Below are 12,232 nucleotides of genomic sequence, written 5' to 3' on the forward strand. Positions count from 1 at the left end.
GAGGGTGCTGAGGGAGTTAGCTGATGTGATTGCAGAGCCGTTGACCATTATCTTTGAAAATTCATGGCGAACAGGAGAGGTCCCAGAGGACTGGAAGAAAGCAAATATAGTACCTATCTTTAAGAAAGGGAAAAAGGAAGATCCAGGGAACTACAGACCAATCAGTCTCACCTCAATCCCTGGAAAAATCATGGAGCGGGTGCTGAAGGAATCCATCCTGAAACACTTAGAGGAAAACAAGGTGATCAGAAGCAGTCAGCATGGATTCACCAAGGGTAAATCATGCCTGACCAACCTGATTGCTTTCTACGATGAGATGACTGGACTTGTGGATGGGGGCAAAGCTGTTGATGTTGTATACCTTGACTTTAGTAAGGCTTTTGACACGGTTTCCCACAGCATTCTCATCAGCAAACTAAGGAAGTATGGGTTGGAGGAATGGACTGTGAAGTGGATAGAAAACTGGCTGAATCAACGGGCTCAGCGGGTAGGTATCAATGGCACACTCTCTAGTTGGCAACCAGTAACAAGTGGTGTGCCCCAGGGGTCTGTCTTAGGGCCCGTTCTATTCAATGTCTTCATTAATGATCTTGATGATGGGATAGCTTGCACATTAAGTAAATTTGCAGATGACACCAAGTTGGGGGGAGTGGTGGACACGCTGGAGGGCAGGGATAGGATTCAGGGAGACTTAGACAAATTGGAGAAGTAGACCACAAGAAACCTCATGAAGTTCAACAAGGACAAGTGCAAAGTCCTGCACTTAGGACAGAAAAACCCCATGCACTGCTACAGGCTGGGGACTGTTTGGCTAAGTAGCAGTGCTGAAGAAAAGGATCTTGGGGTTACGGTAGATGGAAAGTTGAACATGAGCCTACAGTGTGCTCTTGTAGCCAAAAAGGCTAATAGCATACTGGGCTGTATTAGTAGGAGTGTTGCCAGCAGATCGAGGGATGTGATTATTCCCCTCTATTCGGCACTGGTGAGGCCGCATCTGGAATATTGTGTCCAGTTTTGGGCGCCACACTACAAAAAGGATGTGGAACAATTGGAGAGAGTCCAGCGGAGGGCAACAAAAATGATTAGAGGACTGGAGCACATGACTTATGAAGAGAGACTGAAGGAACTGGGCTTATTTAGCCTGCAGAAGAGAAGACTAAGGGGGGATTTGATAGCAACCTTCAACTACTTGAAGGGATGCTCCAAGGAGGAGGGAGCTAGGCTGTTCTCAGTGGTGACGGAGGACAGAACAAGGAGCAATGGTTTGAAGTTGCAGTTGCGGAAGTCGAGGCTGGATATTAGAAAAAACTTTCTGACTAGGAGAGTGGTGAAGTATTGGAATGGGTTACCTAGGGAGGTGGTAGAATCTCCATCTTTAGAGCTATTTAAGGTCCGGCTAGACCGCACCCTGGCTGGGATTATTTAGGGAAAATGGTCCTGCCTTTAGCAGGGGGTTGGACTAGATGACCTCATGAGGTCCCTTCCAACCTTTTGATTCTATGATTCCATGATGTCATATAGGAGCTGATTCGGAGTTGGGTCCACAAGCTGGCATGTACATTGTTCCTTTGTGGACAGCAAACCTGGTATATCTGTGAGCGTTCAGTGGATAAGAGGCTGAATGCTACCAGGGGCTGTTTCAAAAGGGTTTGTGGACTGGGATATATCTTTTAATCTGCAAGAGAAAGAAAGGGCTGGCATAGCCCAGAGGAGATTGTTTGGGTGGCTAACAGGCTGGTGGTGTCAGGGAGCTGACATCCAGTTAAGCACCAGCAAGTGGCTCGCTCATTGGAGGCAGGGGAGGTGATAGTGCTGGGCAGCCTGAGAACCAGGGCCGGCTCCAGGCACCAGGAAAGGAAGCAGGTGCTTGGGGCAGCCAATAGAAAGGGGTGGCGGGTCCCTCAGTCCCTCTCAGAGTGAAGGACCCGCCGCCGAAGTGCCGCCAATCGCGGCTTTTTTGTTTGTTTGTTTTTTTCCCCTGCTTTGCTGCTTGGTGTGGCAAAAATGCTGGAGCCAGCCCTGCTGAGAACCATTGCATGTCTAGACAGGCCAATGCTGCACGCTTTCCCACATGATCTTTTGCACGGTTGAGCCCTCATCCCACAAACACTTAGGTGGGTTCAATTGTACTCATGTGAGCAATGCCACTGAAATCATGGATGAAATCCTGGCCACACTGGATGTGGCTACATTGGGGAAAAAGCCACAGTAGCAAGTCTCAGAGCCCTGGTCAACTGATTCTGGTTGCAGGGCTTGCATATGGGACTAAAAATAGCAGTGGAGATGTTCCCGCTCAGGCTGGAGCCTGGCTTTCTGAGCATCTCTCCCCTGGCTGGGTTTCAGAACCACAGTTGCAGCCCAAGCAGAAACATCTATGCTGCTAGCTTTAGCCCCGTAGCGTGAGCCCAAGGGCTTTGACTTATTGTTTATTTGTTGTTTTGTTTTTTGTTTGGTTGTTGTTGGCAATATAGACATCCCATTAACTTCAGTAGGGCCAGATTATCATCAAAAGCACATATGTAAGATTGTTAAAAGACAAGGCCCCATTCTCCTTAATTCCAATTAAGCTTCTCCACCCCCAACAGCTATGATCAGACTGAGTTTGGGTAGGGCTAGGTAAAAAATTTTAAAACGTTTGCTGTTCTGATTCATTTTTAATTAAAATGTCAAGTTTCAATGACTAAAAAAAGGTCACATGGCAGGGGAAAGTTTTGCAAAAAATGTCAACCTGTTTGTTATGCAGCTGAGTGAAAAATTTCAACAGGATTTCAAATTTTATGGAGAAAAAAAATCAGTGAAAATGTTTATTAAAATTTTATTCTGGTTTTTGATCAGTTCTAGTCTTTGTATGTAAAAGGGGGGAAAAAATAGACTCAGTACCTGGGACTATTAAACAGAGAACACCAAACTCATTTCTGTTGTCGGCCGAACGTACATTTGAATTTGGCTTCCAGAACAAGAAGGTAACTGGTAAGAATAATGCTCCACCTAGGCAGATTTTAACAGCATGCTATAACCACCAAGGTTTTGACCCAGCAGCCATTGAAGTCTGTGGAAACAGCACCATTCACTTCAGTGAGCATTGACTGACTAGGCTCCATATAGAAATGTCAGCCGTACATAACACAGAGTGTAGTTTAACACGAGACCTAGTTTCACCTAGCAGGGAAATTTCTTAATGAATTATTTTACTAGTGAAGGACATGTAGCATATCTGGATCGTTCAAATGCTGCCGTTTGTATAGTCCTGTGTAACTTGAAAGCTTGTCTTTTTGACTGACAGAAGTTGTTCCAATAAAAGATATTACCTCACCCACCTTGTCTCACTGTTTTTATAAACACGGTAGCAACTCTGACAGTAAACTGCAGCTACAAATATCCATGACTTCACAAAATGATTTCAAACAGTGGATCTTAACGATTTTACATTTACAGACCCCTAAAAAATGTCAGATGGAGCTGTGGACCCTTTTGGAAATCTATTGTCTGTATGTACAGTTGAATTCTGTTCAGTCAGTTTTCAGTCCAAGTCTTTCATGGACCCCTTAGACTGCAGACCACAAGTTGAGAAGCACTGACTTAAAACACTATTAAAACAGTAAATACACTGTAGCAATATGTTCTGTGGATTACAGTGTTGATTTTACTTGTTATAACAACATGTTTTGACTATTTTTAATGCCACTTATTCATCTTTGGATTGGTTTGGTGGCACCACAATGAGCACAAAACATGGTGTAGTAAAAGGCTTGCCCGGCAGTTACCCTTGTAGCTGGGAGATAGTCTAGGCAGAACAATTTAATTTGGTTAATTAATTCATTATAATTTAACAAATGGAGGCCAATATAATCCAAGGTATGGGTCGCTAAGGGATGCCTGCACTTTATTTTTACCTGGTTCATCTTATTGAACAAACACAATATATGACAGGCTTTGTGTTTTAGATTCTGCCCTAATATTCTGAAAAGTTGCTTCCACTACTCATTGTCCCCTTTGGGTGTTATCCCTGTCCCCCTCACACACCACATACGCTGCTCCTTCCTTTCATGGATTCTCTTCGCCATCAGCTGCCCTACTCTTCGGTTTTCCCTTTTAATGTCTAAATCCTGATACCCTTACACATGCTGAGTAGTGTGTAATTCCAGCAAGGAATCCCACAAATTTCAATGCATCTCCTCATGGACTTAGGTACTTTTGTGACACAAACAAGGGGAATTGGGCACTAAAATTTGCTTTGTCGTCACAATCACACCCAAATGTGAAAGAGCTTTTGATGGAAGTTGGAACAAAATATAGCTGACCCTACTTCCGAGCCTGTCCAATCCCGTAATTGAAAAGAGTGAGAGAGAAAGTAGCATAGCTGACTGAGAATCTCTTGGGAGACAAAGCACCCAGAAGCAGGGAAGTGGACGCTGAATAGCTTTTCAGCTCTCTCGTTTCTCCTCTGTGGGGTGGAGGGGTTTCAAACACCTTGCAGGATCGCATCCAAAGTCCACGTGACTGACAGTTGCATCGAGAAAGGAGGGAAGGTATTTCTCCTCAACCTTTGGTCTAGGATCAAGCATACCTTGACTGTGAGCACCTTAAGACAGGGATTGTGTCTTCTTTATTCTCTTTGTAAAGCTCCATGTTTGCCTATGGTGCTATCTATACATAAAATACATATAAATAAATAATACAGCATCCATTTAGTATCTGATGTGCTTTTTCTTGGAAAGGCTATATCCTTACCAGGCAATAGACTTAATGCTCTATTATTATTTACTTAGCTTGCACCACAAATCTAGGCCCTGTACGGCCAAAATCTCCTCTGCAATGAGCAATATAAACAAATGACACAGATGACCGAAAGGCTGTTACCAAAAGCAAGCACCTAAGCAGAAAAAGTAGCACGTGTCTGGGCTTCCACATGTGGGTTTTGCTGTCCCCAGAATTGCTTATTACACGGGAGCTAACATTCGGCCATCTCTAACTACACTGGCATGCAATTCTGAATGCTTATTTCAACCTTGCACACCTTGCCAATCCACAGCTCCCGTATCTCTGCCATTTATTTTTCCTGCGTTTGTCAGACCGTGGGAACGATGGCTGAGAGGCTGTAAGACTATTAGTATATTGCAGCCTCTCAGCTCCAGCCCACTGTGTGTAAAGGGATTACCGCTTTACAAGATATTTTACTAGACACAAATTACAGGCCCACTCCTAACACATTTATAATTATCTTGCTAAGTTTGCAGCTATTATTGACAGTGACAACAATGGCAATGTAATGAGATCAAATGATGTCGGTACATTAGACAACAAACGTTGGGCCGCTTTTACAAGTCCTTCCAATCAGATTCACTGGCACCATTATGCTTCAGATCTACATAAACAGAGACCGCCTTGGCTCACACTGCCCTTCCTCAGTCCCGCTCTGTCTTCTGTCTAGTTTACCTTCCTCACCTTCTTTTGTTTGTTTCATCAGATGTATTTGTGCCAGCTACGGTCAGAAGGCCCCTGGGTAAATTAAAGGATCCTCAAAAATAGAAGAAAAGAGGGCAAATCCTCTCCCATCATTTCATCCACTCAGTGGAGAGAGACATACCTGCACACCGTGGCATTGCTCCACGGGGCTGCCTATCTACCATTATCACTACCAGTTCGCAGGAGTAACTGACAAGATAGTTGTGTGCCCTGAAGTTCAGTATCCAGGATTGAGAGCAAGGAGTCCTGCCCATGGTCACTTTTCCCCTCCAACACCATTTTTCTCCTCCTACGCACCATGACACAAACATTGTGTTCCTCTCAGGCAGGCAGGCTGCATATGTGATGATCTCACAGCACCCTCTGGGCTTGGATGGAGTCCTCCCTCGCCCGCAGGCATCCCCTGTCTTTTCCAGGACACGCAGTGGTGGAAACCTCTCACCCCCCTCGAGGAGAGTATCATTCATGGGAGCAAGGAGGTGGGAGTTTTGCCTAGGAAGGAGTTCAGAGCTGGGCCTCTGCTCACATGGAAGGTGGGGATAGGGCTTTTGGTTTGTTATTCTATTAAAATGCCCGTTTGTGATGCTGGTAACACTAGGATATAGATATATGAAAACAAAACAAATGACCTCTAGTTAACCCCAGGCTTCCGAGGCGTTGAAGATGCATTAACCCACTCAGCCACCTCTCTGCTTCTCAGAAGTTAACTTTGGTCTGGGTTGCTCCCTTCTGTGGAAATTCAGGAGGGGGCTCTGGGAAAAAAGCATGGTAATTCCCAGGCAGAATTTTCCCTGAGAGAAAAGGTCAGCCTCCACCAGGGCCCCTATGTCCCTCCCTGGTGCTGAGATGCCAGGGATGTCCACACAAAGGACTTATGCTTCTGGGGGCTCACAACCTCCTCTTTGGTTATAAGGCCTCATGGTTGCCATAGAAGCACATTGCCAAGGAGTTCGCATCCACAGCTACCCCAAGAGCAGCTCCCACCTTTAGAGCTGGTTTCCAAGGGCAGGAGAATGCAGCTTTAGTTTGAATCTATTATGCACTGGGTTTTCCATGGGGTTTGGTGTACATCCCTCTCTTCTGGCCCACTCCCCAACCCCACAGAGGGCTATCAAGTGCAGGCCAGAGTAGGACAGTGGTGGGGAAGCAGATATCTCCCACGCCTGCGCACATTTCCTCAAGGACAGGGGCAAGCTGCACAACGGGGAAGCACTAGAGGCTTGCTCAACTGCCTCCTCATGTTATTTCGCCACATATTGTGACACGTCTCCCTCCTTTGTCACAGAAACGTATTAGAGTGAATAGAGCAATGTTCCTAAATTAAGCTCTGATGTAGAAGCAGAAGGCCTCATACGTCTCTGCCATTGGTGATGTAGTGACCTGTTTTTGTCATGTCTGTTCCACATGTAACCCTTCTGCCCCTCTGAGTTGGCAGTAACAAGGGCCAGGTTCAGTATCCAGGGGTTCCGTTTCAATAACACCATGCATAACCGGCTCGAGCCCCCACCCAGTGACCTGGGACACTTACATACCACACCCTCCTGAGCGCCTCTAGGAGGCAATACTTCCCCTCTCGCAAGCACGGAGTCTGAGTGTAGCGAAATCTTTTTAATAAAGGAAGGAATCAATGTGGCATCCCATTGGAGAAACACCACAAACAGAGTTATAACACAAACCATAACCCCCCCCCCCAAGTACATTTGGCAATGTCCTTTCCCCCTGAGGGTCTTAAGTCCAATCACTCCAAAGTCCAACAACCCAAAAGTCTCTGGTCAATGCCACCCCAGAATTCAAGAGTCTATCTGTAGAGGTCCCTCCCCCCAGCCTGGGTGAAAGGGGCACCTTACGTGGTCCAGGGCCAACTGCCCTGCCTCTCCGTGGGTTCTGCTTCCGCCTTCTCCACGAACTGCTCCGCCTTACCGGCCGCTCCACTCTGCTCCTCCGGCCGTCCTCACAAACTGCTCCGCTCCACCAGCTGCCTCGTGAGCTGCTCCAGTTGTCCCAGCAAACTGCTCGGCTCCGCTCGCTCTGTGGGCTGCTCCACACGCCCCACAGCTACTCCGCTCTGCCAGCCGCTCCACTCCACCAGCTGTCCTGTGGTCCGCTCCTGCCATCCCCATAAACTGCTCCACTCCGCCAGCTGCTCTGTTCCGCAGTATAGCTTCAGGCTCCCCCACTAGTTAGCACAGTACTCAGTGCTCCCAGCTCAGTAATTTCAGCTCTTTTGTGATTTCAGCTCTTAGTGATCTCAGCACATAGTAGGGGAGCCCAGTGCTAGTGCACCATTAGCCCAAAGTGAGTTCAGCTCAGCAACCTGTATCTAGAGTCTTAAGGGAATAAAAAATCAACTCTGACATTCCACAGTGGAGAGAGGAGGAGGTGCAACTGGTGCTTCTAGCTCCACAAGGAGCCTGCACCACCAGGCACAAATACCTGTCCCCAATCTCTCTCCCTTCACTGGGTTTTGGAACCCATGTCCCTTGTCTAGCGAGTACCACCCAACTGAGGTTGAGTCATTTCTGTCACAAAGCAGTCCCACAGCTCGGCAGTCTGGGATGGGGTAGGCGTGCCTATGCAAATAGTTGAGATTCCACATTCCAGACATTCTTTCCACACTTCCTATAATTCACCACCAGATGTCAGGGTAGAGCTCATCCTGACTCTGCTTACACACACACACTCCTCCCCGGTATGTGATGGCTTTTCAGAAGGAAAGTCAAGAGGTTTTCATGGAGTCATAGACTCCAAGTCTGACTAAAACAAAGCCAAACACATTATCATTATAAATGAAGGAGGGAGTAATTTCCCCTTCGAGGATTACATTACTGTTTAGGTTTTTAGTACATTTGTGTAGTTCTGTAATCACTTTCACGCTTCTCAAAGTCTTTATTTTCAAAGCCATTTATGTTTTAAGGTCGTAACAAGTTATAAGGATTCCCAGCTTGTAATACAGATGCTCATCCCTTAGAAGCTTTTAAATATCCTCTATGCAATGTTAAAAAAAAACCCAACCATACAACTACTTATAATGAATGTGTGCTGGGAAAATAACTTAAGGACTTCCATATAGTACAGAGCACCATAGAAACTGGCAAACGTGGACTTTAACAGCAACTGTATCTGAAAAGAGAGAGGTTTTATGTACACATAACACACTATATTCATCATAGGGTACTTTAAAAGACAGCAATATTAAGAGTTTGCCATCATGGAAAGGGATAACGATAATATTTATGACCTTTTTACTGGTAAACACACACACTGTGCTTTGAACTGCGATATGTCCAGGGCCGGCTCCAGGGGTTTGCCGCCCCAAGCAGCAGGGAAAAAAAAAAAGTCATGATCGCGATCTGCGGCAATTCAGCAGGAGGTCCTTTGCTCCTAGTGGGAGTGAGAGACTCTCCGCTGAATTGCCGCCAAATACCTCAAAGTGCCGCCCTGATACGGAGTTGCCACCCCAAGCACCCAAGCACCTGCTTGATAAGCTGGTGCCTGGAGCTGGCCCTGGATATGTCCAAGACAATATGTGACATTCAATGTGCACATAGGACCCTGTCAAACCCACAGACCACTCCTGCAATTCTAACTCAGGCAAAACTCCTGTTGATGCCAACAAGAGGAGAGATTTGCTTGGGTAAAGCCTGTAGATTCAGACTCTGGATGTTCCTCAGCTAGTGTAAACTGGTATGTGTATATGGAGTTATGCCAATTCACACCAGTGGAAGATCTGGTCCTTTACTCTTAGGGGAGGCAGAAGGCAAGTAAAAGAGGAAAAGCTTTTTTTGGCAATAATAAATCTGACTGAATGGATGAGGTTTCTTTTTACTCAAATTTGCCTTCACGGCAGAAAAGAGGAACTAAAAGACGCATGAAGAATTTTTTAAAGAATTATTCCTTGATTCAAATTTAGAACATGCTTCCTACAAACAGCAAAGCTTTTCAATGGAAACAAATATTTCCTACGTAGCACTCATTGTGCTTTAACTTGTGACTGATCAGAAATTCACCAGTCTGATCCAACACGGAACATGAATTGCCCATCATGGCTTGTGGCCTATGAACAGATACTCAGATTTCTTCCTAAGGTTTTGGTGATAGCGGAAACTGTATTGTCAACCTCCTCCCATGAGAGCAGGCACATTTTTGCATTTGAAAACTAAAGTTTTTAACCAAAGTTAGTTTTCAGTTGGTATTCTTGTATGTGCTATTTCATAGGGTGCCTGAACACAAAGCACATATTACATATTATTTTACTGTACTACATACTCAACCAATTTGCTTAGAAGGATGTTAAGCTTGATTCTCCACTGCGAGGCACTTGTGCAGTTGTTTACCCCTGTGCAAAGTGGGTATAAAATGCTAGCAAATCAGAAACCCTGCTGACCTAAATACAAATTCCATATGCAGTGTTCAATTAAAAAAAATAGTTCAACATCCAAAATTACTGCACAGTATTCAATGGATAACCAGGACTTGCTTTTGGACAAGGTCTGGGTACAATCATGCAGGTGCATCACTTCATTTATATCTTGGCTTTTCTAGACAAACACATCTAGGTGCTTATGCAGCCAACTGAGAGCAGAGAAGTCGATCACATGCATGCATATTTGGTAGTCCAAGCAATTGCATTGAGCCTTTGTCAGCGGGGTGGGGTGAAGTGGGGGGGGGGGGTGAGGGTGTGGAAGGGGGCTAATCATTCCCCTCCCCCCCAAAAAAGAAATATTTCAGCTCAGAGTTTTTACTATTCTTGGCCAGTCCCTAATTTTGACTTTCCTACTTTAACAAACACAACTTCCCCACTGTATGAAGCCTGAGACAGTTACGCAGGGGTGGGGATGAAGTTTTATCTTGAGAGCTTGCATTTGACCATGACCATTATTTTTCCCTTTCTTAGTTCCTTGACTCTTTTCATCTTGCCTTGAAACCCTGGAGTAACACAAAAGAATGCTGCGAAGTATTGAATTCACTCCTCTGGCATTAATACCACTGAATAATTAACAGCTGGAAGAGAGAAAGAAAGTCCACGAGCCTGAGATTTCACCTCTAAGTCACTAGTTCCACCGAGGCCCAGTGAGTACCAATCAATGAAAGCTGCTGTCACCAGACAGCCGTTTGGCACCCTTTGCAGAGTGAATTAGTGGTTTAGTTCTGTTCCTAGTTGACGAATATTTACATTAAAAAAATTAAAAACAAAAGCATGCCTTTGTAAATGGCAATAATTGATACCTTTGCTAGGGACTGAATAGAGGGTGAATCCCCTCTTGCTCCTAGAGGTTTGAGGTATAGTGAGTGGAAGACCATAACATACCTCTGCAAATAGACTTTCAGGGCCAATTCTCTGGTACATCCAGCTTCCTTTGGGTGCAGCAGAGATGAAGGGCTGTCACAGAGCCCACTTCCCTGATTCTCTCTCTGGTCCAAGGTTAGAGCAGCCTCAGGCCTGCACTAAGTTGTGCCAGCTGTGGATTGCCAGAACATATTGTCTCTGCCTGACTCTCCCCAGCCCCTCCACTGCAGGCCACAGGTTGGGAGGCATAGGTGCTGGCTCTTCTGAAGACTTCCCCACACTGTGGAGAGGTGGGAGGACATGAGGAAAGTATCCACTCCCCTTACACCATTGGAGTAGCAGAAAAGGATTGGAGCAGGGAATAGCTCACAGCCTTCAGCGATGCTCATCAGCATTTTTTACAATCATCAAATTTACTTTCCAATGAAAAAAATATAAAAGAGACAGGTTTATGCACACACAAATATATACAAATCCTTCCAATGTGTAAAAAAGGGACATGGGAAATATTACCCTTGTGCTTTCAGCCAAAGAAACCTCAGGCACTAGTTGACATTAACTAATTAATGTTTGCAAAGTGCTTTGAAAATGTAAAACACTAGATAAGAGCTTATTAATTATTACAGATATCAATAATGCTTAGACTGCCTGGAGCAAAGGAAAGAAACAGAAAATAATTGCAAACCCAGGATCCATTTGTTTTCCAGCTCAGCTGACCTAGTGAAATTAGGATATTAAAATATTTAACACTTTCTAATGAAGAAAATATCAAGCACAACTCTTAGACCCAACTACACAGAAACAATTAGAATTGGATTATTTAACCCTTTCCCACTATGTCAGATATTCTTACCCCATCCAGGCAATTCCAAGTTAGCCCACACCATGTAGAGAACTGACAAGGTTCCCCACAAGACAGCCTGCTGGCTTCTGAGGAACAAGAACTTGCAGAAGAACTGCACTGTCTCGAATGGCTCATTCCAGAAGTGGTTACAATGTACTGGCCTGAAGCTGGTGACAGGATGCCAAACCTGTTGGAAGATTATGTGGTAATGTGGACAGAGGTCTCCATGCAGCTCTCTGGAGCCCTTTTCCTTAGCTGTAAGTGTGATGTCTCGCACCCCCTGTGGCCCTTCAGATTTCTCTCTTTTGGGGACGGGGGGTAGGATTCAGATTTCAGCACAGATCTGCATTTGTCTCTCCTTTACTAAGCTTAACTTTTTTCATTTATTGCAAGAATTTTAGCAGAACCCTTTTGATCTTCAATGGTCTACACCATTTCCAGTTCATTCCTGATTTTGGTTTCCTTTCACCATGTCTCACAAGATCCAAGGTTTCTTCTCTTTCCCAGAGAAGGTGGGGAAACCTCTGTGAGACGAGACTGTTGTTGACATCAATGCTCTCCTGCATCTGTGAGTAAGCTTCAAGAGTGACACACAGTGGCCAGGTTGTTACTAACAGAACATCCAGTTGCAGACT

This window comes from Chelonoidis abingdonii, chromosome 8 (genome assembly GCF_003597395.2).
Source record: "Chelonoidis abingdonii isolate Lonesome George chromosome 8, CheloAbing_2.0, whole genome shotgun sequence".
Classification (NCBI taxonomy): domain Eukaryota; kingdom Metazoa; phylum Chordata; order Testudines; family Testudinidae; genus Chelonoidis; species Chelonoidis abingdonii.